Source organism: Anser cygnoides, chromosome 2 (assembly GCF_040182565.1).
Source record: "Anser cygnoides isolate HZ-2024a breed goose chromosome 2, Taihu_goose_T2T_genome, whole genome shotgun sequence".
Classification (NCBI taxonomy): domain Eukaryota; kingdom Metazoa; phylum Chordata; class Aves; order Anseriformes; family Anatidae; genus Anser; species Anser cygnoides.
The window spans coordinates 84,014,717-84,041,466 of NC_089874.1; the positions used below are offsets into that span (position 1 = coordinate 84,014,717).

Genomic DNA, 26,750 nt, shown 5'->3' on the forward strand with positions numbered 1-26,750 from the left:
GGGCCACATTCGTGCAGACAGACTAAAACATTTTTGACTCTGAAGGAATCCCCTGAGGTAAAATTTACTCAGATAATATCTCGGTTACTACCTAACCTGTTTGGGTTATTTTTGAACACTATAAAGCGGTAGCACCAACAAAGAAAAACTCTGCATGCTTCATACCAGTAGCAGCTCACTTCAAGTTACTTAGGAGCACAAAACCCCTACATTTTGTGGCTCTCTGGATTTCAGAAATGAGAAACTGAAATGTTTGAGGTGATTCCCCTCTGTGCTCCTGCCATCCAGCATTTTAGCTCCTTTGTTTGAAAGCAAAAAATTGTTTCAATTTACTTGATCATAGACAAAAGCAGGTAAAGGATGCCAAGTATACATAACAGCACAGAAGTAAGTAGTACAGAGACTGCAAAATGAATGAACTGGACAAGCTGTGCTGAGTAATCACTTTATAACCAGCTGTGATTAGGCATAGGGCCCAAACCAAAAGCCAGGTTCTGAACATGCCTGAGTTTTCTGATTCAGATCAAAACCTCATGGCTCTTTGTTTCTATAATATTGAAACGAGTCTCCGGTTCTTTAATTTGGAAATAAACTCAGATTTGGATTCCAAACCTGTAGCTTAGCTTCATCTCTAATAGCGCTGATGTTCCACAGAGTTTGATTTCCAGTCATTCCCGCAGATGTGTGTTGTAAGAAGGATGCTGTTCCAGTGGAGGCTGCCAACCTAGAAGCGTGGCTCCTTCTGCCATGTGTGACACAGGGGACTAAGACAAACAGTTCTGCTAGCACTGCACATTGGGGAGAAAGACGGAAAAGCGATAAGCAAGTTTTTTTTTTCCTTATAGATAAAATGTTTTTTTTTTCCTCTCTGCTGCTGCAAATTTAGGAGAGAGCATAAATCAGAATTTATCTGCTTTAGGATTGCAAGACAGGCCCAAAAGTAGTGGGAAAGTTTTTAAAGGGAAAGCAGTATAAAAGACAAGCTATTGGACATAAGAAGAAACCATGAAGAACAAGTCCAGACACATGAGTCAGAATGAGTTGAATTATAGCTATGCAACTCTTAAAAATAAATAAATCTCTATTAAGCTCTACAGACCTATTCCCTAAGAAGGATTTCTATTGTGCACAAGATTTCAGGTTGTGTTTAGGAATACTATAAAGCATAGTCTTGTCAGACTCCTCTATGGTGCTGAGGTATTTTACCCATCAGCTCACAGGTGAAGACGTCAAAGCCCTGAGAGGCTGAAGGACTTGACAAGGTACACCTGCTGAACTGTGCTGGGGCAGAGCCTTGTTCTCCTAAAAAACTCTCTTATGTCTTCTGCACAGTAGTGCTCTTCTCTGCAGGCAAAAAATGTGCCTTTTTAAGTGTAAAGTGTGTTCTCTTGTGTAATGATGGTGGTAGGAAAGTTTTCAAGGAGTGCTACTGTCTTGGTCCTGTGTTTGAATAGTGACAACAGGGCTCTGGAGGGAATGCCTTGGTCCTGCAGCAATCGAGGTAAGTAACGACTGGGTGAGATAATAGCTGCATGCAACAACAGAGCAGGTCTGGCCTAGTGAGGAATTCTGTGGAAAATTCAGAAATTCATATTTTGGTGGAAGTTGTAAGGAAAACCACAAACAGATGACAGCAACAACAAAACAAACCAGCAGATTGATCCTGCACTTGATTTAGTTAATTTTTAACTCACTTTAACTCCTATTGATTTAAAGGAGGGAGAACTAGCATCATGCATGCAGGAATTTAGAGACAGGGTTTATTTCCTTTCTCACAATAAAGGCTTTCCTCCGAATAAAACAGTGGAAGAATTCACACAGTAAGGAGCTGTTCCTCTAATAATCTGCTGGTAGAAATAGGATAAACTGTATATGTTGTAGTTCCATATAAAAAGAGATCTTCAAGGAGGAGTTTTGCTAAGAAAAGTACAGAGAAAATTCTAACCCAGAGCACTTTTAAAGCAATTTTATCTATCAAAGCCTATTTCAGGCAGAAATCCTTCCTGAACCAATGCTGATGCTATGTTTATAATCATGGCTGTATGTATCCTCTGTCAAATGTAAGCATTTTTTTTTTTCTTCTAATACATATATCTTTCTAGACAGAATCACAGAGGTTCTGACTGAGTCCCAATTCATTATATATATCAACATTTTTTCAGTTCTGAAATGTCTTTTTATTCTTGGGAGTATAGACTGGAAGCACCAGAACCTACTTTTAGGATTGAAATGAACTTAGTATGACTTCAAAGGTTACAAAAATTCTCAGATTTCACACTATTCCTATTTACTAATCTGTGAATTTGCATGTGAATTTAGGGACTTAAATGTAGGTGTCCATCATCAAAATCGAGGGTTGATACCAGTTAGCAGAGTGATGACATCCATTTTTCAGACAGGCTCCACCACTGTAAAGATTCACAGACCATCCTGTTGAAGGACTACAATGTGATCCAAAGCAGAAAAGTAATTTTTTTTTTTTCTAAGGTATTTTAGTTGATAATTTGTTTGGTGTAAACACCAAACTATCGCAATTTGCTGAACAATTAAGCTCTGATTCTGTAAAGCATGGAAGTACATATGTTTTTTAAGTTTCATTGACCTTAGTAAGTGCTTACATGCCTTGCTTATGTCTTAGTGAATCAAGACCTTATGGTTGCTTTTTATACTGAAACTGTGAATGCCCAATTGAACAGATACAACGGCAATCTGTGCATGCTCATGCCTTGTTTACTAATCAAAATGGGCTGCTTTGTTTAAATCTGAATTAAACTCAATCACTTTGGTTTATGCTTTCAGAAGCAGTCTGAGATGTGTGCAGACTGCACTAAGGACACTGAGGACACTGACATGCTCCTTTTTTTTTTTTTTTCTTTTCTTTTTTTATTTTATAGCTACCTAGATAAATTCAGGGTAAACTTCTCCTCCCTTTTGAGGAACTTGGGCAGTTCCTCAGATTACCGCTCCTTGGTTTAGCTGGGTGTGCCTTTAGTTTTTAATTAATGCTGTTAAATAAACAAAACAACTAACAAACAAATCCCAAAGAGAAATAAACCACAAGAACAATTTTGAAATACTCATAAGAGCTAAGCCTGAGTCCCAGCATATGCAATGTTATGGCCATGACTCTGCCCTTGACGTGTCCTTTTGCTCCAAGAGGAGGCATTTGTTCCTGGGCAGAGGGAGAAAGGTAACGTAAGACTCAGTGTGGGAAGTAGCGTGAGCTGCTCGGTGCCGACTGTGACTGCCCTCCTAAAATCTGGGGTGGGCGTTGGCTTCTTTTCTCAGTTTCTCATATAGTGAATGGAAATGCCAATATAAATTCCTGTAGGAATTAATTAGGAGTATTGGTGCTCTTAATTTCTGTCCTTTGGGAGGAACAGAAAGGTTCCCCCTACCTTCTGCTGTGGCAGGCTGGGAGGTGGCATAGTTAAGAGGCGCTGTGTTGAAAACAACTGAGGAGAGGCTTCTCCTTTGTTTCCCATTTCTTTCCAGGTGGATCATGGGCAGGTCCAAAATTGGTCCTTCATCTCCCACCAGTCCTGCATGGGCCAGATCCATGTCAAGAAAGACATTACAAAGGCTGAGTATGTCGTGTCTTAGTCCCAGGGTGGGAATAAATCCTAGCTGATAATCTGGTTTTTGTTGGTTACCAGACACACTGGAGTGATACATCAGAAGCAGTGTGCCTGAGCATTGCTGAGACTTGGTAGCAAAGTCCTGGAATAAAGGTGTAGGATAAAGTTTCCAACTTAATAACATTTAATTGGTTTAACTTAGAGACTTCTAAATGGTGCTAGAATGGATTTTCCTTTGTTTAGCTTCTTTTGGTGTGGCTTAGCAGATTTTAACCATCTAAAACTGACTCTTGGTTGAGGGGACCTTAGGTGGTACAGCACATATCCTTTAGCGGAATAATGAAGTGTTTACATTATGCAGTCCTATTGTGAGATCAATCAGGCTGCAACGCTGGATGTATAAACAGAATCTGCAGGTGGTCCCTGCGTCTCCTTGCCCAGAAGACATGCTTTAATCCTCAGGAAGTAGGCAGAGTAGAGGTTCCAAGAGGCAGCCAGCCCAAGCAAAATAAAAGAACAAAACCAGCCTGAACAATGCAATGCATGTCAAGCTTATAGCATGATCACTACAAATAGCAACTGACAGGAGACTTTATGACAACTCACCCATCAGCTAAAATTGCCAAACTTAGGATCCTAGGATTAATGAGCATCTTACTCAGGTGGTGCAAGCATGAAATGTGAGGCAGAAAGAGTGGATAATGCATCTCATGTGGCCTCCAAATGGCTTCCTGCCTTCCAAGCTGATTTGTTACCAGGCAAGTTCACTTGTGAAAAATCTCTCCATCTCTGCATCTGCTCTACTTTGCTTAGCTATTATAACCCGTAAGTAGTTCTGCCCCTGATGCTGTAAGCAGAATGCTAATTATTGAGTTACTTGGATCAAAAGGTGGAAAGCAAATGGGAGAATTGAGCATTCACACGTTAGTACCTTCGGTGTGGGGATCATGCTAATAACTCAGACACACAAGCACTTCAGGAGCGGGAGTGAAGTAGTGTGGTTCAAGCTGGTCTGAACAGAGATGTAAATGAATGGTCTCTCAAGAGGTTTTAGCAGTATTCTGCCAGGGCTCTCTGGAATGGAGGAAATTTTTGCCTGAGTAAGGGCAAAAAGGGCATGACTCAAATAAAAAGAGGTAAAAGAGGATTTTTTGACTATGGAATAATGAAACAAGTAGATGTCAATTTAGAGGAAAAATAATAATAATAATAAAAAGCCAAACCCATGTAGTTGAGTTGGCTTACCTGTAGTTTGCTATAGGGTTGTTTTAATTAGACTTGTGAAGCAGGGAAATGCCAACTGAGACGTTCTGGAGCATGAAAAAAAATATTTTCAAGCTGAAACATGGAATGATGAATTGAATTGTCCACACGGGTGCATTCTCTTCCTCCTTTTGAAGAGAGAACCTAAACCAGTTGAGTCAGGAAGAAGTGAAGGGTAAAGCTCAAAATGTCTGGAGCTCTCCTGTCTCTTAAGATTCTTATCTGAAGTGTGTTTAAGCCTTTGGAGAAGGACTTGCAATTTTAATCTCATGATAGTTTTTTTTTTTCTTTTTTCTCTCCACCCCAAAAGCGTTCACACGTTTCCTGATTCTGAAAGGACAAGTCATACCTCAGGAATGACTTCTTGGAGTGGTTGGGAGGTGGGGACAGGCTTATTAATTTATTTTTAGCACCTTCACGTTTCATTCTACCTCAAAACAGGAAGGAGATATTTGTAGTATGTGGAAAAGGAGAAACATGTCAGCTCTTTTGCTACTAAAGTCATGCAGGTAAAATATGTGAGGACGTGGGCAATTTTTATGTCTGACAATCAAATCCATCTTAACAGTGTGAGGATGACCTTTATATGGGCACTAAGATGTTGACCATATACCTCACAAGATCAAACTTGCCTGCTTCCTGAGGCAGGATTTTTGTTGACAAAATTAGAAATAGCAAAGTCTACATTGAGACTTACTTCCCTTTCAGCTACTCTTAGATCTCAGTGCCTAGCTCCGGTTCTGATATATCTTCTTCCCCTCTAACATTATTGTATGCAGGCCAGCAAGTATAACTGGAAGGTAACGTCAGTGCCATGTCCCCTCTTCCAGGGCAGCCTTACATCTCTTCCATGCTAGCCTATTATCACATTTATCTATCATATAACATCTGTTCAAGCTACTTTAAAGAAAATGCAGTGTTGGTTTCCAGTGATCTTATTCATTTCTGGATCATGCATATTTGGATTTGCTCCAAAGCCTGAGGAATGGTTAGACCTGAGATTCTCTAAATGGTGTCTTTCTTGAAAAACACATATTAGGAATTCCTCATTGCACAGAACTTAGGAAAATCTTGCATGGCTTAACCTGAAAATTACAGGCAACATTTTTCTTTAAAGTCCTTGCTATTTATTTACTTATAGGAATATTTATAGCAGCTGAGCAATATTAGTCTGTAGGGCAACTCCATAGGGTAGAACTTGGACTGTTTTTGTATTGCTTATGGCCTTTTGCTCTGATCCTACAGAACTGCGTGAGAGCTCTGCTTTTTGAGCTGTTCCATGGGAGACAGTGAAACTAAAACTTTGTAAAGTTAAAATCATGCCCTCTCTTTGTGAAGTTCTGACTTTAGCGTGTCACAGGAGCTAGTAGGCTGTTGACATGAAGAAGCAAGAATAATTGGGGTGCAAAAGATGATGGGTTGCTACTGACAACTATTACTGGTTTTCTTCATATATATATATTTTTTTTTCCTGCTGGTCATGGAGATTGTATGTCAGCAAGTCCTATGTAAAACTGGTATCGGTGTAACAGTTTCCATTAAGTTATATTACAGAAACATCCCTTTTTGGTCAGAATGGTTTAGGGCTAACAGGAGTGCTTGAACTGTGTCAGATGAAAAGGGGGTCTCAAAACAATGTCTTTATGAGAGTCTCTAAGAATGATCAGGCTCAAGAGAGCTGTCTAATCATCTCTAAAAAACTGTCCCCAGAGCTCATGTTCCTTTTGAAAATTTATATACAGGTCTCGTATAGTTTATGCTTAGCTTTTTGCTTCTGGTAGTCCCAGAGCAGCTGAGTTGTTATTGCACTTATACGGAAGGTCTTTGATGTGTTTGGAATTAATCTGTCAATGGTGACATGAGAATCTATTCTAAACTAGTGATGTGAACATCTTGTAAGTGCAGACACTTACAAAAATGACAGCAAATTATAAGCTGAGACCCCAGTTTATCATCTGCCCTACCCATTTATCGTGAAGTAAGATCTGAAGGAAAAGGAAATAGTGGGTTTAGAGATTTTTCTAGAATGAATTGCCTAGAGTCATGCATATCAGTACTTGGGAGAATTACTAGAAGGCTGCAGGAGAAGAATCACAGTTTGAGATGTACTAAAAGATGTACAAGAAGACAGCATAAAGTTAATTTGTCAGTGACTCTTCAAGTGAAAAGTCAAGGCAAGAAGGTTGTGTGTGTTGGTTGGAGAGTGCTAAGTGAGCAGAAGAATGGCATGGGCAGAGCTGAGGAAGTGACCCTTGGCAACTGCTTTGACCTATGTGGAGCACTGAGGTGGAAGCAAAGGTAGACTAGGTCACAAAAATGGTGAAGTAATAGCCAAAACAGCAGAAGATTAGGCTTCTTAAGGACTTCTATGTAATTTAGGAAGATTTTGCTTTGTTTACCTGTTTTGTATGTCTTTGCCGTGAAAATCTGAAGATGCTTGGCTTATTTTAGATAACTCAACTGCAAATGAGCAGCTAGGTATGATGTCACAGAGTTTTCCACAGCAAACATGCAATATACCAAAGCCATTCTAGTGCAAAGAGTTCTTGTTTTTTTTTTTGGTTGTTGTTCCTTTGTTTATTTTAGTAGCATTTTAGTGCTTATGTAGTTCTGCACTTCAGTTTTAAAAGACTGGGGTATCTCAGGCCATGAGGAAGAAGTCAGGGTATTCTTAACCTCAAAGACTGCATGCAACCCCTACGGTTTCCAAAGTGTCCAAGCTGCAGATTTGAAAAAACAGAAGGATAGCTGGTACAGTATATGTTGCTGTATGTTTGCCTTGTTCTTACGTACTTTCATAAATAGCTGCCACTGGCTATGAGATGCAGCTTTCTGATATCCTGTGCTATCAGATACAAGATAACAGCTGAAAGTTATGCAGCTTTTCTTCCATCTAAATGCTACTAATTTGTACACTCTTTGTGGAGGAAGCATGTTAAGTAGCATCACGTGTCTTTGCATAGTTGTCTTCCAGTGGACTGAGGAAATCACCAAATTCTTCCCAACTCCTAGGTATTATGGAGAAAACAAAGTAGAATAGTAGCAGATGCTGTAGGTAACTTCAGTCTCAGCAGTTAATCCTCTTTTTCTTCTAAATAAATGATCTGTGTAACAAAAGTGATTCTCACTACAGCAAGCTGATTACACAGCACCTGTAAGCCTTGCTGAGTTGCCTAAACAGATGAGAGAAAGAAGCCAATGTTTCCTGAACTGGTGAACCATGTGAGGAAGTGTGTATCTAATGTAGCAGGCTGGATCTGCAACCTAGAAACACCACCATGTGATGAGTCCTTACAGAAGCGGCAGGATGTGACTTTGAGATCTTTTGGAAAACTGAAGGTAGAGGCAATGTAGGACATGGGCATTAACTAACTGAGTTAATTAAATAAGACTCAGTATGAGGTGCTGTGAGACAAACACACTAAGTTGGTGCAGCTCTCCAAAATACCTTGTTTAAAACCAGGCCTGCAATTTTTAGGTGCTCACAAAATGTCAACATGCTCAGTCTGAATAAGAAACTTGGTCCACATATGTAAAACAAGTTCATGTATACGTACTCCCTTAAGAGCTATATAGGTACATATATATTCTACCAATGTAAGACAAATATGGAAAGATTATTCATAGAGCAGGACTGCTTTTAAATTGCCTGTGGCCTGAGCTGGATCCTACATGCATGTAACAATTAATCAAGAAAAAAGGGTAATATTTTTTCTACCCCATCTTACAGGTGCGGAAACACAGGCACATGGAACTGAAATGACTAACATGAGAGCACAAAACATATGAGGGACAGAGCACAAATTACTCTAGAGTAATTTGCCAAAAATCAAGTGAGCAGAAAACTCCAGCACTCTTGGTATGCAGAGAGCCGGAAACATCTATTGCTATTTGACCTGTAGTCAGTTTACTATTTTCTGCTTCTCAGTCAGACTGTTTATTTGTTTCAGCTGCTTTTCAGGATGACGATTTGTCTAAGAATGTGCTGGTGTTTAGCAGGAAGGGGGTGTCTTTTAACAGGCCCAACTACCTGAGAAGAAGTATTGAAAAGTGAACTGCATCACTGAGCTTAAAACTCACCCACTGCCTGACAAGCAAAAAGAATTCAGTCAGTGAGCAAAGTGTACAGCCTTGCATCTTGAGGTGTTACCTGTTTTATGACTGCATGGAAAGGATTCACTGTTCAGTTAAATACAGTTCTGATAGCAGGGCTGGGTCAAGGAGTAATTAAGTTTATCAGGATCTGCCATTTTCAGACTCTTCTTCATGCCAATCATTGTTATTCTTGTAGCAATTGTATTAGTTAAATGATGACTGCTCACGCAATATGAGATTTATGGCTTTTAGGAAACAAACATTACAGAAAATCAGTGTCATATTTTTAGGAAATGTGTGAGTCAGTCTCTGTAAGTACTGGAATTTGGGTATAGGAACTGGCTCTCCCACCAAAGCTCTCGAGGAAGAACCAGGAAGAGGATGGATAAATGAAGGTGATCAGGCAACCAATTAGACTGATGTCTTCTGACTTCTCTTGTCAGTCATGCTGACTGCCCTTTTTGTTTTCAGTCCAAGCAATTTAGGGAAGGGTGCTGTCACTTTGTAATGAGTGGAGGTCTGTTGTCAGTACAGTAGATGTAACTAGCAGTCACCACAACTTAAAAATATTCTTGCATCTGCTATGAAGTGAGAATAGCCTCCTGGTAGTTTCTGTTCTTGTTGCTTCTGATTACAGCAGCCCCAGAATCATTCCCCGCTTTGTGGGAGAAGGATTCTGCAGTGCAGAGGAATTTTGCAGGAAGGTTGTAATGGCTTCAGGCAATATTGCATTAATAACTCTCCTCCATCATTTTCCCTGCCAAATCTTAGCCTGAATCATGAGATACGCCCTGTTTGTCTACACTTCATGCAGCCCCTCCATGGCACCTGCAGAACATGTATTAGCAGCACAATACCCAGCATTTTCTTTGCCTTTAGACTGTCTGTCACAAGGTCAGGAAACAAGAGGGATGTTGCAGTCCTGAGCCTTGGAGAAGGATCCTCAGCAGAGGCAGCAGTATAGCACTGAGTGTTTTTCTCCTTCACAGGGCATGTGGGTCCAGAAGAGCGTCCTCTGTGTTCCTCTCTCAGCGTGAGATTCCCCTCAGCTGGCTCCAAGACTCGGATTGGCATCCAGAAACGGTCAGAGGTCTGGGTAAAATTTGATGTGGAAACTTGGACATTGCTAGCATTACTTCTTGCTTTGTGTTTTTTAAACATGTGGTGTAGATGGGTAGTCTGAGAGTCCAAGAGAAAGATGGTAATCTCTCCCTCTTTTTGAAGCAAATGGCTGTTCAGCAGGTTGGAGATATGCTCCAAGACTTCTGAATTAGAAAGAAAGGAAAAAGGAGTCTTTTTCTGCAAGTCTTCTTTGACTTAAAATAAATAAATAAATAAATGAAAATGAACAGATAATTAAATTAAATAATAATTAATTAAATACAAGTTAGGATGTGGCAAAAGATAGCATATTTCAAAGGTAGTTTCACTTGCCAGCTGGTGGTGATTATTCATGCTCTCCTGGTATAATTTTGTCACTCTGAAACACTTGGCATCTATAAGGTCTCGTATGGTACCAGGTAGTGATGTGCTGGCAAGCTCAGTGTTAACACAAGAATGCCTGTTTTTAGAAATATTTGGAACCTTTAGCTTTTAAAATATTTCTTGAATAACTACTCATTCAGACTTTGGGATCTCTCTCTTATTATTTGCGTATGGCAAAATTTTCTTAGATTACTGGAGGCTCAAAGAATATAATCACATTTACCTGAGTCTAATCAAAACACTACTATATAAGGTGTGCAATTTTCAGTAGACAAGGGCACCAAATAAAGTGATGAGCTCAGCTCTGGCTACCCTTGATTCTTTTTATCAACTCGGTAAGCATAATGCATTTACAGAAACATTGAGGTAGTATTGAAGTGAGTGTGTTACGTGCTATTTGACTTCCAGAGTGAGATGCCTAAGCCTGTTCTAACTTAGTACATGCTTAAAGTGAAAATGCAGGTTTGACAGTCATTATCATGGTTTGCAGTTATGTCTGAGAAACAAGTACATAGAAAACAGTTTTTCTTTCTTACAACTACTTCATCTTTTTCTGATGTAACTATATAGGACTCCATTTGCAGCTATTTGTATTCTGACTCACTGGCAATAGGAAACAATCAAAAAATAATAAATATATAATAAAGTAAATACCAATGATTATTTTAATGAACGTTTATTGATAGGACTAGCATTATTAGGTTCTCATGATCTTTCAGTCCCATTCATTCCATTAGCAATGTATTTAGTGACATGCTTTCTCTGTGTAATCCACTCTATGAGGGGAAAAAAGCTAAAAATTCACAAGGTCTATCTTTATGTATACAACAGTGCATGTGCAGAAGCCCTTTTACAGTTAGGTAGATGTTTTGATCTTTGTCAAACTTCCTTCATCTGCAGGAAGTCTGAGTTCAGGTTAACATTTGAGGTTGTTCCCATTGAAGTACAAAGCAGTTCTTCTTGCATACATATCTTTCCAGTAGATCAATCCATTAAATATGAGTTAAAGGGAATGCTTCAAGATAAGAGTAATGGAACCATCATGAATTTATCTTAGACTTTACCTGAATACAGAAATGAAGGCCAGGTTTAAAAAAGTAAACCAAGAACTAGTTATTCACATTAAAACAAAACAAACAAAAAAAAGGGGGGGGGGGAGGGAAGGGGATGCTGTGATTTATAAAATATCCTTTAGGTCTTAGTCTTGTGGCTTAGAAACTCACTGAGACTTCCATAGTTTTTCAGAGAATGTTAACACTGAATTAGGATTAGGGGAAAAAAGAAATCAAAATACTTTCTCTTCCCCTTTTTCACTGCAAATGGCTACTAAATACAGGAAACAATATTGCCCCTTTTTCTTGTGGGGGAAGCTGGGCGCAGATTTTTCCAGATCTATGCCTGCTCTCCTGGCTAGCAGCCATGATGTGGGGGTGGGGAGCATGCTTGCTGCTGCACAGCACCCCAAGTTTACAGCAGCATTAAGAAGTTACAGTAAATGTTTCTGTGAAACTTCTCCTCTCCCAATCTGAATGTGACTGCTGTTAAGACAAATCTTCCCTGCGTGACCTGAGTTCAGAGGTAAATTCTCCTTTGCACACATGATCCAATTATGTACTTCCAATCTATGTAAATGTGAAGATGAACATAGTCCTTTCTTCTATAAAAGTGATTATGGATTGTCACAAGTTGCCTCAGAATGACTAAGCTTTTGAAACAAATTATGCAAGTATAAATTACTGCAACTCCAGTAATGGAGTTGCACTGATTTATACCTGCAGTGCTATGGCCTTAAAGCATTCTTTTTTTTTTTTTTTTTCAGGTGGTTAAGCCTCTAGCCTACTCTTCAGACAGATTTACATAAAATTACCCTTAAAACATTAGATTGTAAGGACTTGAGAAATCAGTTTTACACTAGAACAGTGTGAAATTTCCATTACAATGGAGAAAATGTAAATATTTAATAGCTATTTTCATTACACAGATAGGTGTGGTTCTTATAGTGCTGTTTCCCCGTGGGGGGAGGAAAAAGCTGCATACATTTTTTTTTTAACTACAGAACTATGAACATGTGACGTGAAATCAGTTGAGAGATTTGAAATCCATTTTTCCTTTTATCTCTAAACAAAGCAATTAAATTAAACACATGTACATTAATATAAAGTTAAAGTTACAATTATGATCATGGAGTCTTTGAAATCGGTGGCAGAATTCCCATTCTGTAATGATGAAAGCCAACACTCAGTATAGGGAAAAAATAAAAGACTTGGCGAAAGTTTTTCTTCCTCCTGGGACTGTAAGAAGAAGCAGGCTGAAAGTGCTATCACTCTATAGCAATGTTAGACGAAAGGCACACTCCTACTTGCAATAGTATGATAGCTGATTTTCTGTTGAAAGTATTTTCTTATAGAAAATCAGCGTCGTTTTTTACCCCCAGTAAATGCATTTTTTTTTTTTAAACTGTGTTGCACTTTGCGCTTGTCGTGAAGATGTTGCCCTTGGGCTTCTGTAGCTCAGGAGAATTCTTGTTTTCCTGAATGAATCAGGTGCCTTCTTAGGCTACTTTTGCTGTTACAAAGAGTGGCCAAGGATGTGCCTCTACATCCAAGACCTAGTCTGATTGGGAAGCTTGATCTGGCCTACAGAAAAGAGGTCAGAGCAGTATTCTTGGGTTTCTAAGATGCAAGGATTGATCCTTCTGCTGGAGATAGCTCTTTGTACTGACTAGAGAGAGAGTCTGGGCAGCTAGTTTAAGCCAGACGGCTTTTAAAACAGTTAAAGATAGGTAGGACAAATCTCACTTAATGTGGTCTGGGTCTCTGCATGTGTTCCATTTTGTTGGTAATTCATTTCATTGAAAAACATGGAGCTAGAGTGTGGGAAATGATGTAGCTTGAAGGAAGGGGGATCTTGTGATTGTGTACTAAGATTTCACACATTTATATGGAAGGCTTTCACTTAGATTGTAGCTGGACAGAAGATGCAGAAGGAAATATGTGGATAACAGTGGCACAGCACTGGATTTCTTGGCTTGCTATCCTGGGGAAGAGCCCCAGTACCAGCCCTTTCTTGTGGCATTTGAGTGAGTCAAATGAGGCCAGTTTTCTTATATATTATTTGTTGCAAATTAACATTTACTCTGTGGTACCACCTTAAGGTCTGACCAGGTCAGGAACTCAGAATGCTAGTCATAAACATGAAACAAATGACTTTGCCTGTTTCAAAGGCTCATTAGAAATTTTCAACAAATTCTTTCTTTGTGTTCCAGCTCTCAAGTAAGTGTTTACTGGCAGGAAAGTTCAAGAAAGCCGAGAGTGTTTAGTACAGATGACGAATGCAGAACCATGAGTATTCCCACCAGAAGCCAACTTCTAGGACTTAATTCATTAGGGAAGAGAAACATAGTATTCCAGGTGACCTGTCTATGTAGCTTGAATTACAAATACCAGCTAGTTACAGCAAACTGTTCAAGTGCTCTGTCTGGACTTACTTATGAGTAAGCCACAGCCTGCTTGTGGGCAGACTACAACAGGGAGATCACTCTGATTATCATCATGGGCAAAACAGACTCAGCATACGGGAGGTTAATGTGTTATCTATTGATAAACTAGAGTAGTGAGAACTAAAAGCACCTTCCCTCATCCACCCTCTTCTACCTCCTCCCACCGAGCGGTGCAGGAGAAGGGGGAATGGGGGCTGTGGTCAGTCCCTAACACTTCATCTCCGCTGCTCCTTCACAGTCACTCTCTGCCCCTGCTCCACGTGGGGTCCCTCCCACGGGATGCCGTCCTTCCCAAACTGATCCCACAGGCAGCAGCTCCTCAAGAACTGCTCCCATATGGCTCTGTACCACAGGGTCCATCTCCCAGGAGCAAACTGCTGCAGCACGGGTCCCCCACGGGCGGCAGCTCCCCCCAGACCCCCTGCTGCTGCGTGGGCACCTCTCCACGGGCTGCAGCTCTGGCCCGGGGCCTGCTCCTGCGGGGGCTCTCCATGGGCCGCAGCCTCCTCCAGGCCACATCCACCTGCTCCACCGGGGGCTCCTCCACGGGCTGCAGCGTGGAGATCTGCTCCGTGTGGGACCCATGGGCTGCAGGGGGACAGCCTGCTCCACCAGGGGCCTCTGCACAGGCCGCAGGGGAAGTGCTGCTGTGTGCCTGGAGCACCTCCTGCACTGACCCTGGTGTCTGCAGGGTGGCTTCTCGAATGTTTTCTCGCCCACCTCTCCTATGTGCTGTTGTGCACGATTTTTAAACCTGTCTTAAATCTGCCTCTCCTAGAGGCCCAACCATCGTCGCTCAGCTGGAGCTGGCTCTGATCTAACATGGGGCATCTTCTGGTCTCTTCTCACAGAGGCCACCCCTGCAGGTCCCCGATGCCAAAACCTTGCCGCATAAACTTAATGTAACTGATGGCAGAAATAGATGCTGCTCTGAAGAATCCAGTCCCCAAGCTTCTACCCGCTTATTTGGGAATATGTGCTCTTAGAAAGATGCATAGCATCATAAAACTTCTTGGAGAACATGGTCTTTTATCCAGTCCTTATAACTCAGATATATATAATTTATGCATGTATGTGTATATATATATATATGCATATTCATATGTGTTTTATATACTTGTTTTAAATAAATATATGTATATAAATAACATTTAATATATTCAATATAAATGTCATATATAGAACATATATATATATATATATATGTACCTGTTTATTTCCTCTGTCCTTCTCAATCTTGCTATACCCTCTCTATGGCATCTGGATTGCATATCCAGTCTTTAGACTGTCTTTATCAGAATTAGTAGTTTTGTACTCTTAGCTTGTTATGTCTACCGCCATTCCTCCAGTTTTCCACCAGTCTTTTTGTTTTTCAAGAGTCATGGTGTAGCATAGCTAGAATAGCCATTTGTACAACAGCAAAAAAGGACCCCAACTTAGAAGAGGGAAGAGAATGAAGTTGGATTTAATCCATGCTAGTCTTTACCTCTGGTTGTAGGTGTGACCTTAGAAAGTATTTAGTATATAGATATACACACATGTAGAAACAAGTTGAAATACAAAATGAATTCACAACAGATAGATCATGCAAGACTAATCTGGGTTTGATTAGCTAATTGATGAGCTAAGGAACTGGTTGAAGCAGAGGTGATAACATAACTACGCTGGAGGTCCTGCAGGCTGCAGTTCAGTGATTTATCACATTCTGACTACTTGTGATCAAGAAAGAATAGAGGGAAAAAAAAGTAGAGGGGTTTACTAGGGTAAAACTTAAAAATGAATGAATAAATAAAATTTGTCTCACAAGAGCAGAGATACTTGGTAAACTTAGTGTAAAAAAAGTAAATGAAATCTCAAGCACTTGTCTGTTCGTCTGATGCATAGATGCCTGACGAGGAAAAGAGCTGTGTTTGGTGCCATGCATCTCCCAAGTGGTCCATGGGTGACTAGGTATCTACGTACCACAGACTGAAGTGTATAGCTAGCTGACCAAGTAAAATCATGTCAGGTTGTACAAGCTTGGGATCTTGCATTGTAGAGCTTGGAAAGCTACGAAACACACAGAAGAACTCATGCCCTACAGATAGCTATTACTGTATTTCGTCAGATCTTTCAGGCATGTTACAAACACTTTTCTCCTGGATGAATCTGGAAATAATTTACCAGTTTTCATCATGAGTTTAAGTTTTTACAACGCCTTTAAATCTCGCCTAAAATCAGAAAATAGTTTTGCTGTGAGGGCAGCCAATGACAATATTTCTTTCTATGAATGGCATAAGGAAACAGTTCATGAGTTCAGCCTGAACTCATGTTGTTCCTCCAGACAGTTTTGTGACATGTGACACAATGTGCCTCTGTAGCACATGATAGATGGTTAATCAAGTACAATTCTGGCAGTGATTGTGGGTATTTAGATGTTTATCCCACGTTCTCAGTGATGTGATTTTTCTCTTAATCTCCTGCATGGTGCTTGGGCACAAACACAGAGTCGTTGTGCATGGATGAGTAAATCCATGTGTACATGCACATACACGTGTGTGTTATCCTTTGTCTTTTGGGGAAAGCCAAACTATAAGACAAGGAGATTATTCAAACAATGATATGGAGATGGGCCAGCTTCTCTGGAAATCTTTGTAAAGCCTATCTTGAAATAAATATTGAATACATTAGGGAAGTAAGATATTCTTTCATCAAACTGTGAACTTAGGGGCCTTACTACTTTTTTGGGGGGGGACTGAGCAATTGAATTTATTCAAGAACCTTTTGTTCAAGGGTTTGAAATCTTCTGGGAATTTGGACTCTGTTTTGCCTTAGTGTAAACATCAACAGTCTTCTTTCAGGTTTGAGTTAATGAGGATCGCATATCATCATCCACAAAAGTGTAATTTGTAGGGGTTAAATCGATAGGAAAGAACAGTTATTAGTTGTCTTTTGACTCAGTTTCCTATCTACCCTGTGTTTCTGCCTACACAGTGATTTCACACATTGAACAAGCAGTGGAAATAGTGCTGCCCTGCAATACTGAGTGCTTATACTTTCTGGCATGATGCCATAGTGCAAGGTCCTCTCTGTTTCTGACAACATTGCAGAAAGTCAAATGTTGTCATAGTGTGCCTGATAACATGCCCATAAAGGGCCGTACCACTACGCCATTTTTTGTGTCATATTGAACATGGAAAATTTTGCCTTTAAAGACAATAATTGCGTGCATGTGGAAGAAGCATGGGGATCTGCATCTGCTCGCTGACAAACCTTGGAGATCGTATGCATGCTCGTGACTCATCCTGCTTGATATTAGACACTGTGTTTGTTTAAATTGCACAACATACTGATCCCACCATGTACCAACTGTTTCCTCGTGTTATCCGTCTGGATCTGTTGTCGTGCCTCTTCATGCATGCACATTGAACAGTGAAGCCAAGTGACACTGTAATCGCTAATTCCATCCTCTGATTTGGCAGGTCCCTCCTACATTATAGCTGCACAAAAATAAATAAATGACACTAACTTCAGTCCATACATTGTCAGCATGTTTAATGCTGTGGGTAAGCAGTTTGTTTTAATAACTCGATTTGGAGGAATTGCCTTTCATTTCCTTGCAGATCAGCCATCTGAATATTCTGCTTATGTGCTGTGTTTAAAAGTTTTCTTACAGGCAATAACCATCAGTCTTGAAGCTCAGCTGAGCTCTCAGGAATGTTAGGGGCTAGGAGCTATGGCTGGCTGCTGAGCAGAGAGATCTGTTGTCAAATGGTGCAGCAGGCAAGTGTCTAAAATTCGGGCCCGGCCAAACCAAATTAAACCTCTGTTTCTAAAGGCAGTTGAAGTGCTGGTGCCGGGAGTCCATTGCCGAGCTGTGTAGCAACAGGTTAAGTGAACAGGCCAAAAAATATTCCTAGGTGCAAGAGGAAGAGCAAGCGTGTAAGCCCACTGGAACTTGCATGCTTATGTTCAGTCCTGACAAAGTCCAGGTCACTCTGGCTCCAGATGCTAAGGACCGATTTCAAGTTTCAAGTAGACCAGTGGGTGTTTTTCTTTTTCCTTTTCTTTGGAATAGAACCAAACCTTGTGGAAAGCATTTTTCCCCCTCTGAGTTTATGCTAAAAGTGCTACAACAGTCCACATGGAGTAAGGAAATGCTGTTCCCTGAGAAACTGCCCATGAAACAGAATCTTTGCGATATTGAAACCTGATGGTATTAGCACGGAGAAAGTATCACTAGACATCTTTTCCTTAGGCATTTGGTGTCCACTACAAGCTAATAATTGTTTTAACCATTGAGGACACTGCATTTTCTTTTGTGCTCACGAGAACATGTTTAACATATCTTTAACAGACATCATGCTGTCTGCGTTAGCATTACTAAGCGTAACAGGCGAGTGAGCCGTGCATGCTGTAATCCTTGATTTATCCAAATTGTACTCAGATTTTTCTGGGTCACTTGTAAGAGTGTTTTCTTTTTATTGTGTACTTCATCAGATGAGCATACAAAGTAGGAGGTTAATCCTCACTGCATCAAAGAACAGGCATACTTGAGTCTACTGCAAATGTTTGGGAGCGAGAAGAGAAAGCAAAGTCTTCCATAAGCCACATTCGTTTTGCCAAAATGATTTGTGTCAAAGTCTGCTAGTTCTGCACTGAACTGTACCAGATAGCATATACAGCAATCTTTTTTTTGCATATGAAGTGTCTCTTTTAGATAACTCAATCCAAGAGTGAAATTGTTTTCCTACCCAGAGAAAATTGCTTGATGTCTGGTCATTAGCATAGTTCAAAGCTGGAGCTGTTCTATAGATATTTAACATTTGGAGCAGTTCATGGAACCAGTTGGTAAGGAGAACACAGTGTACTTCCAAAAAAGAAACCTCTCTGTTAAGAAGGGATAAGTTAATTCCTGGGAATTTCTTTCTCAAATCCCAAGTGTTCTTTTTCTTGTTAAAACTACAGTGATGTCTTCAGACTCTTTAATTGGTAATATTAAAATGTTAATTTCTGTGAAATTTCTGACTCAAATGTCAGTTATTTGTATTCTGATGAGCAATCTTTGGTTGACTAAAAGGAAACTGTAGGTTGCTATGATTTGTTTTTAAGGCTACTTACTTGATAGGGCAAGCTGATTCATATTTTCCTTGTTAGGGTCATCTTGGCTGTTATATAAATGCAATACTGCTAATGCATTTATGTAACATGAATTGCATTTTGTAGTGGAACAGATATGTGTGCAATGTGTAACTGTAATAATACCCAGCTTCTCTTCACATTAGTAATTTGAACAGTAAGACAGAATCCCTCTTTATGGCTTCACCTTGGTGAACCTGGGTGGATAGTGAGGCTGATGGTGAAGATGGAACATTCAAGGTTATTATTAATTGGGTGGAAATAATCTGACCAAAAAAAAAACAAAAAAAGGAAAAAGTTGTACACGTCAACCCATGTGTAAGTATGAGAAGGGACTCTGCAAGTCATTGCAAAGACTTTCTTAAGAGGTGCCCTGAAGCAGAAGGTCTCAGGGAAGCTCTGTCAGCACCTGCAGCTGCACGGGCTGGAAGTCCCATTTTGGGCACCTGCCTTGCAGGCTGTAGGGCTGTTCCTGGCTCTGTGTCCCAGTGCAGTGGGAAATAGGCACCTTGCACTTTCTCAGGGACACAGACTCAGCTAGCCTGCAAAGCACTCAGCACCTGGGGCAGAGTGGGCTGCCTGGAGAGCCCCTTGACATTTCCCATGGAAGCAGGAGCAGCTGGGACCAGGGCAGATGGTTTTCTTCATCCAGAAGTAGTGGATCTCACCTGAAACCACTGTTAAAGAGCAATCTCCTCCATGTGGATACCATATGCCCAAGCATTATGAGGAGAGATGTGTGACAAAGGTGCTCCAGTTGTTACCAGCATATGGTGTCGAATGCAAATGCCTTATTTTGATACAGCTATTGCCTTTGAATAACTGATGTTGCAGATGCATTCAGGTTATCTTCAAAATGAGTGTTAGGGATTACCTAATGTAGGTGGGTGTGTGAGGGCAAAGTAATCTGTGTAGGACATATTAACACTCTAAACAGGAGGAAGCTGATCACAGTGAAGAAAGTGCTGCAGACCTGTAGGAGTGTTAGCTTTTTGGTTTCTCTAAGTTCACTTTTGGATTATTGAAATCTCTTAGTTGTCTTCTGTGGCTTATCCTTTTCCTGTCTGTAGACTGTGTAGGGCATTGGTTAGGTGGCAAAAGGAAACATTTTCAAAAGCACTGACGTTTGAACAGCACATGGTGAAGTTTTTGCCATAGAAATTGCCCAGAAGGTCTACAGCCTCATATCAAAACCTCATTTCTTCTGGAAACACCTTCAGTTTCTGAAAACACCCTCGTATTCCAACAGCCTGCACCTCAGTCTGGCAAATTGTCCTGTGACACTCGTATAATGCCTGATTTGATTGCTGCGTCTGGCAGCACCTAGGAAAGAAGCCACTGAATTGGAAAGAGAGTTACCTCTGGTCCAACATAAGAAGCATTTTACTTGTCTCATGGGATTCATGGTGTTTCGTGGCTAACAGCTTAATTATTTTCCACCCTGTAAACATGTTTACACTGAGATTAACAGGAAAATTTATCCAGGAGAGGAAAGTATGTTTCAGAATATTTCTTGAAATGGAGTTGAAGTTTTAAATCTTTGTTGGAAATTTACTGTGTTCTTCCCTTCATTAGCATGGCTTTTAAAGAAAAGTTAGACAAACGTCTGCCAGGATTGGTTTAGGCATCACTGATCCTACTTAGATGACCTCTCAGGGTCCATTTCATCCCTGTTTTCTCTGATACTGTGACTTTCTAGGCTCATTCTTATGAGTTTCTAAAAATGTTTGAAGATTAATGGTTAGCAATGAAATTGCTACTTCCACAGACCATTAAAGCAGCTGCAATACAATAAGAGTGAAAATTGCCAACAACTTAGCGTATATTGGATTTAGACAAAGTAAATTGCTTCTTGTAAACTTTACTGCTGTGTAATTGTCTAACAGTTTTTTTTAAGAATGTTCCCTAAGAAAATAAGAGTTTTTTTCTTCTTTTTTTTTCTTCTTTTCCTGGGAGTCCAACTGAAACTTCTAGATATCTTATATAACAAGCGTTGTATAATTTGACAAAGAGATTTGTTATTTGTGAATTTTGTATAAACAATATAAGTCTTTCAGAATCTGTCATTGCCTGAAATAGGAGCCACAGAAATAAAATGGTGAAATCACAGAATGGTTTGGGTTGAAAGGGACCTTAAAGATCATCAGATCCCACCCCTGATCACAAACAACTGCCCGGGTGAACTGAATTAATTCAAAGGCAATAGTACTGCAGGGCAGAACAGAGGCAGAAATCTATTTGTAGGTGAATGCCCAAATGCTTTTTCCCTCCAGAGAGACTTGCTCTGTGTTGTTATTATTGCACTGTTACGTGACTTCTCTGTTCTTATCTATGGTCAACCCCCCCCCCCCTCCCCCCACTCCCCTGTTGTTTAATCAGAAGTTTTCAGGTAAGGGCACATTACCACATCTATGAAAAATGTTTTGCTGCCATGTGATTTGGTAGTCAGTCATTACCTTACTATCAGATAAAGCCTATCTGATTTGAGCGTTTTATTCACTGTTGAATAAACATTTCTGATAATTTTATTTTTTTAATGGGAATTACTGAAAGAGTAAAGCTCAGATATTGCCTTTTGGAGGCACGCCAGTTTAAGAGGCGCCATTTTATTTCCTTCCAGTTCCCCAGCAGGCTGTAGGTGGATCTCCCACCCATCTCCCTTTTTCTGAAATCTTTGTGCTATTCCTAGCTGAAGCAGATCCACTTATTCCTGCATTTCTTAGTTGATTATTCCTGGCTTAGCAAGCACGGCAGATAGGTGCTGCTGTGAATTCAGGTTAATGTGGGCAGGATTAGATCAGATTTCTAGTCAAATTAGGGAAAATAAAAGGAAGGGGAAATTGCATAGCAGGTCTCTGCGCATAAACAAGGAGCTCTGATCTTCCCCAGATGTACCAATTGCCAGCTAACTCCAGGCTGGTTTCCAGCTCTCTTCCTCCAGTGAGCAGCACCTCACTCCTCAGTGAACACTGCCAGTTTCAGAGAAAGATAGTACAAAAATCTAGCTCAATGGAAGCCAGAAGCAGCAAGCACGAATGGCCCTAAAGCCTGTGAGACTCATCATCTCTGCAGGTGAGCTTGCAGTCTGATGGGGATCCAGTTGCAGAACCAGGCCAGCCTTTGTTTCTTCTCAGAAACAGCAAAATTAGCTGTGCAGATGGGAGCTCGACAAGCAGGAGTTGATGGGAGAAGAGATCTATGCAGGTTTTCCAAACTGCTGCAATCTTCTCTCCTCCTCCTCCTTCTCCTCCTCCTCATGTACGCCACCACAAGATGTCAAGGACGTAATGATTGCCTTGCTCTCCTAGGGGTGAGGAAGGAGTTACTGTGTGCAAACTACAGTCCCTGAGCAAATTGTCAGAAGCGTGGTTAGGCTTGAGGGAACATTTTTCTTTTTTAAGAAGAATGAAAATATCTAAATAACAGTGTCAAATTTTATTTTGGATGGGAAAAATTCAATATGGAAAAAAAGCCTTTTTTCTTTTGAAGGAAGGATTTTGGAATTTAATACTTTTTGTCCTCCTTTCAAAGACATGTTTAAAAAGTCTTCTCCTCATTTTTCTTTAAATGTGGCAAAAGAATTTTAGGGAAGAAAAGACAATTTCCCACATTTATTACATTTTCTAAAACTTTCCAAATCCATTTGTCAGCAAGGGAGGAAAAAGATGATTTTTTTTTTCTGTAATAATATACTTCACTCATGTATCTATTTTAATTGCAGTTACTTTAGCTTTTAAATAAAAAAAAGCTTTTCAATGGAACAAAATCCCCCCCCCTTTTTTTTTAAAGTTTTGACAGCCTTCAACAAACTTTGGCTGGAGTGATGAATATCATCACGTAACCAATGTTTCCTTTTTCTTTACTCATTGCAATTCTATCTGTGAGTCAGATTATTCTTTCAGCAGCATTGAATTAATAGTAGGTGGCCCGCTTTCTCCCATTCATGGCAGAATTTCTCTTTTGAGTTGATTTTCCTGGGAAAATTGGCTCATAATATATATATATATATATATATATATATATATAAAGGAAAACAAGTTTTCACAAATGTTTTGAATGAAAGATTCAATCAATATTTTTTTAAGTTATGACGTTAATTGCAGAGAGAGTGCATCCTTAACTATTTACTGCAATCACTACCTTTAAGTTTGCCTAAGTATTTTTGTTCAGACCCTTTCTGTTAGTGGGCCAGAATTACCTATAATTTTCACCACTGTCCAGAATCTTCCACTCTTGATTTCTGTAGAAATCCTGTTTAACACCCAGAGTCTAATGTCTCCCTTTTCCATTCTAACAGTCAAGCTGCAGTTCTTTTTTCTGACATTCTAATGCTAGTGTGATGCAATGAAGTGATAATTTCTTTAGCACAGTTAGAAGTTATGTGGGAACATGTATAACAAATCCATTACACAGGATTGGAGACAGGAGTGCAGTGTTGACAAAGGGCAGGGCTTCATGATAATGTTTGTTAGCTCATTCTGCGTCTGGTAAAATTCAATTTGCCATTTCCATAAACTGGGTCTGAATCCAGGTTAGCGATTGCAATCAGGTTGGCTGGCACTAATGCTCAAGAGTATTGTCTTTAGAGAGATAGGCTGGGCTGGGCTGATTGTTACAAGGGATGGTTAAATTCAGGTTGGATAAACAATGAGCCCTAGGGCAAGACAAGACTGCTTGTGTTCTCTTCCTCCTTTTTCTTTTCTACATTTTCCATAAACTCTTATAGCATTTTTTAAAACGTTGAGTGTTCCTATCATAAATAAATGCTTGTTCTCTGAATGAAACTACTGAGAAAAGAAATACTCAGTTGAAGGTCATTTCTTAAGAAAAGTAGCAGATTCCCATGTAAAGGCTCCTCACGGTGATGTTTATCACTCTAAAAAGTTAAAACAGTATAAAATGCAAACTTCCTTGTCTTTAATCTGTTAAACATTCACTGTGCAGGGTTTTGAACCATCTTGCATCCTCAATGGATCTCTAGGCCTTAGATTTCTTGTCTGCTGAAGGGAATAGTGTTATTTGCAAGCTTCTACAAAGAGGTTTGAGATCTAGCCCTGTGAGTACGCTAAACATTTCAAAGCAATAATGTTAATAAAGTTAGAAAACCTAAACCTATGCTCATTCCAGTGAGATTTAAGACTGATGCAAAGACTTAATGAAAACAAAAGACTCCAGAAAATGGCTTGTTTCTATCATCCGAGAGGTTACCTGGGCAATCTTTTCCTTATTTGTTGCTCTTTGATGAATACACTACCAACATGTTTGTCTAACTTGGGCAGGTAGGGAGGATGGTGATCTCTCTTTTAAAAACAGTTCTTTGAAAGGTGATAGATGATCTACTGAAGGACAAATCAGATAGGATCTGAAATCATGTGGCAGCTTTTCCTTGGAGTGATGAAGTCTCCTTTTGTTAACATTTAGATGGTTGTATAGTTCATCAGGTTGGGTCAAACAGGAATATCTGATCTCTGGCAGTAAAAAAGCATCTGCCCTGTGGTGACCAAGGGGTGACAAAGCCTCTAATCAGGTGAGGGAGTGCCAGTGGACAGGTGCTTTCCTGTGTCCTCCAACATCCAAGGCTTTTAAAGGAAGTTTACACAAAAGTTGCATAAACATTTTTTTTCCCACCAGCTCTTTCCAGGTGTCCTTTGAAAATATACCTGTGAAGCTGGTAAAGCATAACAGAGAGCAATGGCTTTGTCAGAACAAGTTTTTTTCTTTTTTCAAAAATTCCCTTCTTTACTTCTGCAGTTTATCTTGGTTAAAACCAGCAGTGTGAGCACGCAGTTACATCTCTCAAAGATACAATCATCTGCAAAACATCTCCTTAAATAAACAGCCCTCTCCTACAAAAGGCAGGTATGCCAGGGGTCAAAAGGGTCACTTCTTTGTTAGATTTTTTTTTTCCCTGCAGTGGGACAAATTTCCCATGTGAGATTTGCCTATGTATACATGCATAGATACATAGCCTAGCTTATATATATCTATAGCTGCCTATAACTGCTAAAAATGTATACAGGTATATGTTTATATGCATGTGTACATGTGTGTCTGTACCATGTTTCTTCAGCTAAGCCATGGACAACCCGTGATAGACACAAAACAAAACCAGTGAGTCTCCAGACAGCCTTAGAAGAATGCAAAGTCTGTTATGCATTAAGTGGATGGAGTAAAAGAGGTCACAGTGTATTGTTTGCTCTTGGGTTGCTTGCTCAGTTTTGCCAGGGTGGAGAGCTGCAGGGGCAGCTTTGGAAGGCAAAGTTACTGGTAGAGGAGGTCCCTGAAAGTAGATGAAATAGGGGTGAGTGGGTGAGTGCCTTGGGATCTGCCTGTTAGCAGGGGTGTTTTTTTTTTTTTTTTTTTAGCAAAGGAGTGCTGCGTTCTGGAATAAGCTCCTCTGCATACCTGTTCAGGAACTCACATCTTTTAATGCTGAGCCACTGCAAAATGTTTTATTTCACAGCAGCATAAGACAGTACACCAGCAAGCTCTCACAATTGCACCAGTGAGAGCTAAGGGAATTTGTCCCAACAGAGACCCAGGCATTTTTCTGTGAGTTCCACAGTAAACATAAGTGAGTATTTATTACTGTACTAATCACTTGTGAGAGCCAAAGCGTTTTGCTGGGGAGCCGAGCATGTGAACAAACCTCACTGTGGTATTTGCACTCCACTTAGTGCATCAGGAGGTTGTTTAGACATCTTGAAGGGAGAGCAGGGTGGATTGCTGAAGTCTGTATAACATCTGTAGTTTATATAATGTTACTTGGACAGCAGGGTCAGATAGAAAGATAGGAAAGCAAGCATGGTGAATCACTGAGTGACTTCTTGCTATTCTGACAGAAACATGAAATGAGCTTGTAAACATCTGTGTAAGTGTTTTTTCTTAATATCAAGGGCTGCAATGAACCTGAACAATCTCATCAAACCCAGTAAAGCTGGACTGCTCTGGTTGAGAGCATTTTAGCTCTCTTTTGCTGTTACTGAGGTATGTCAGTAGGATACTGGAACGATGAGGAATGATTAGGAGTTATTATAGGGGGTTGAAGGAGGAGATCATGTGAGCAGCTAAGTGTACCATTCCCCATCAGCACACGACTCCCTTGCAAATGTGTTTTATTTGGTTGCTGAAAATGGAAAACAAGAACTGAGGTGATGGGATTAAGGAGAGAAGAGCAGGGATGTGGTACCAGAAGCTGTGCTGGGAGTAGGTAGTTGTAGTAGTTATGTTTCTGAATTCAACAAATCAAGATAAAATGCCAAGATATTTTCATTCCTGTGTTTGTGAATGTGTCCCCTTTCCTCTTAAGAAGTGGTAAGGGAGCAGACCTTATTTTCCTTATAGGCAGAGGGATTTAGTACTGCTGGAAGTGTCTTGGCAATTTAATCCCTCTTTCTTATGAGCCTGGGGACAACAGAGAACTAGAAAAAGAAACACCAAAGGAAATTTTAAATTGAACAGGTGGATTTCACACACCTCCCCACACCAACTTCTTTTGTTATTGAAGGAACCTGGGAAAATTCTTTCTGCCTCTCCAAAGAGCAACATGCTCTTCACCTAGCACACCTGTGTACCCAAACACTTTTCTTCATTTGGGCTCAGCAGGAATTCCTGTGGTCCCAAAGAGATGTGGAGAAATTATCTCATCAACTATGTGGTTCTAGCTGAACTAAAGTTGGTATTTTTCACTCGTCCAGTCTGATGTGAAAACC

At 40.1% G+C, this 26,750-nt stretch overlaps 1 long non-coding RNA gene across 2 annotated transcripts in view; it reads left to right on the top strand.

Moving 5' to 3' along the window:
* The first annotated feature begins 898 nt into the window (after positions 1-898).
* Positions 899-26,750, top strand: part of LOC106043839 (uncharacterized) — a 101,956-nt gene continuing 76,104 nt past the window's right edge. For both annotated transcript variants that reach the window (XR_010829509.1, XR_007168089.2), the window contains exons 1-2: positions 899-1,501; positions 9,926-10,026. This is a non-coding gene — a long non-coding RNA (uncharacterized lncRNA). The remainder of the gene's footprint in view (positions 1,502-9,925; positions 10,027-26,750) is intronic.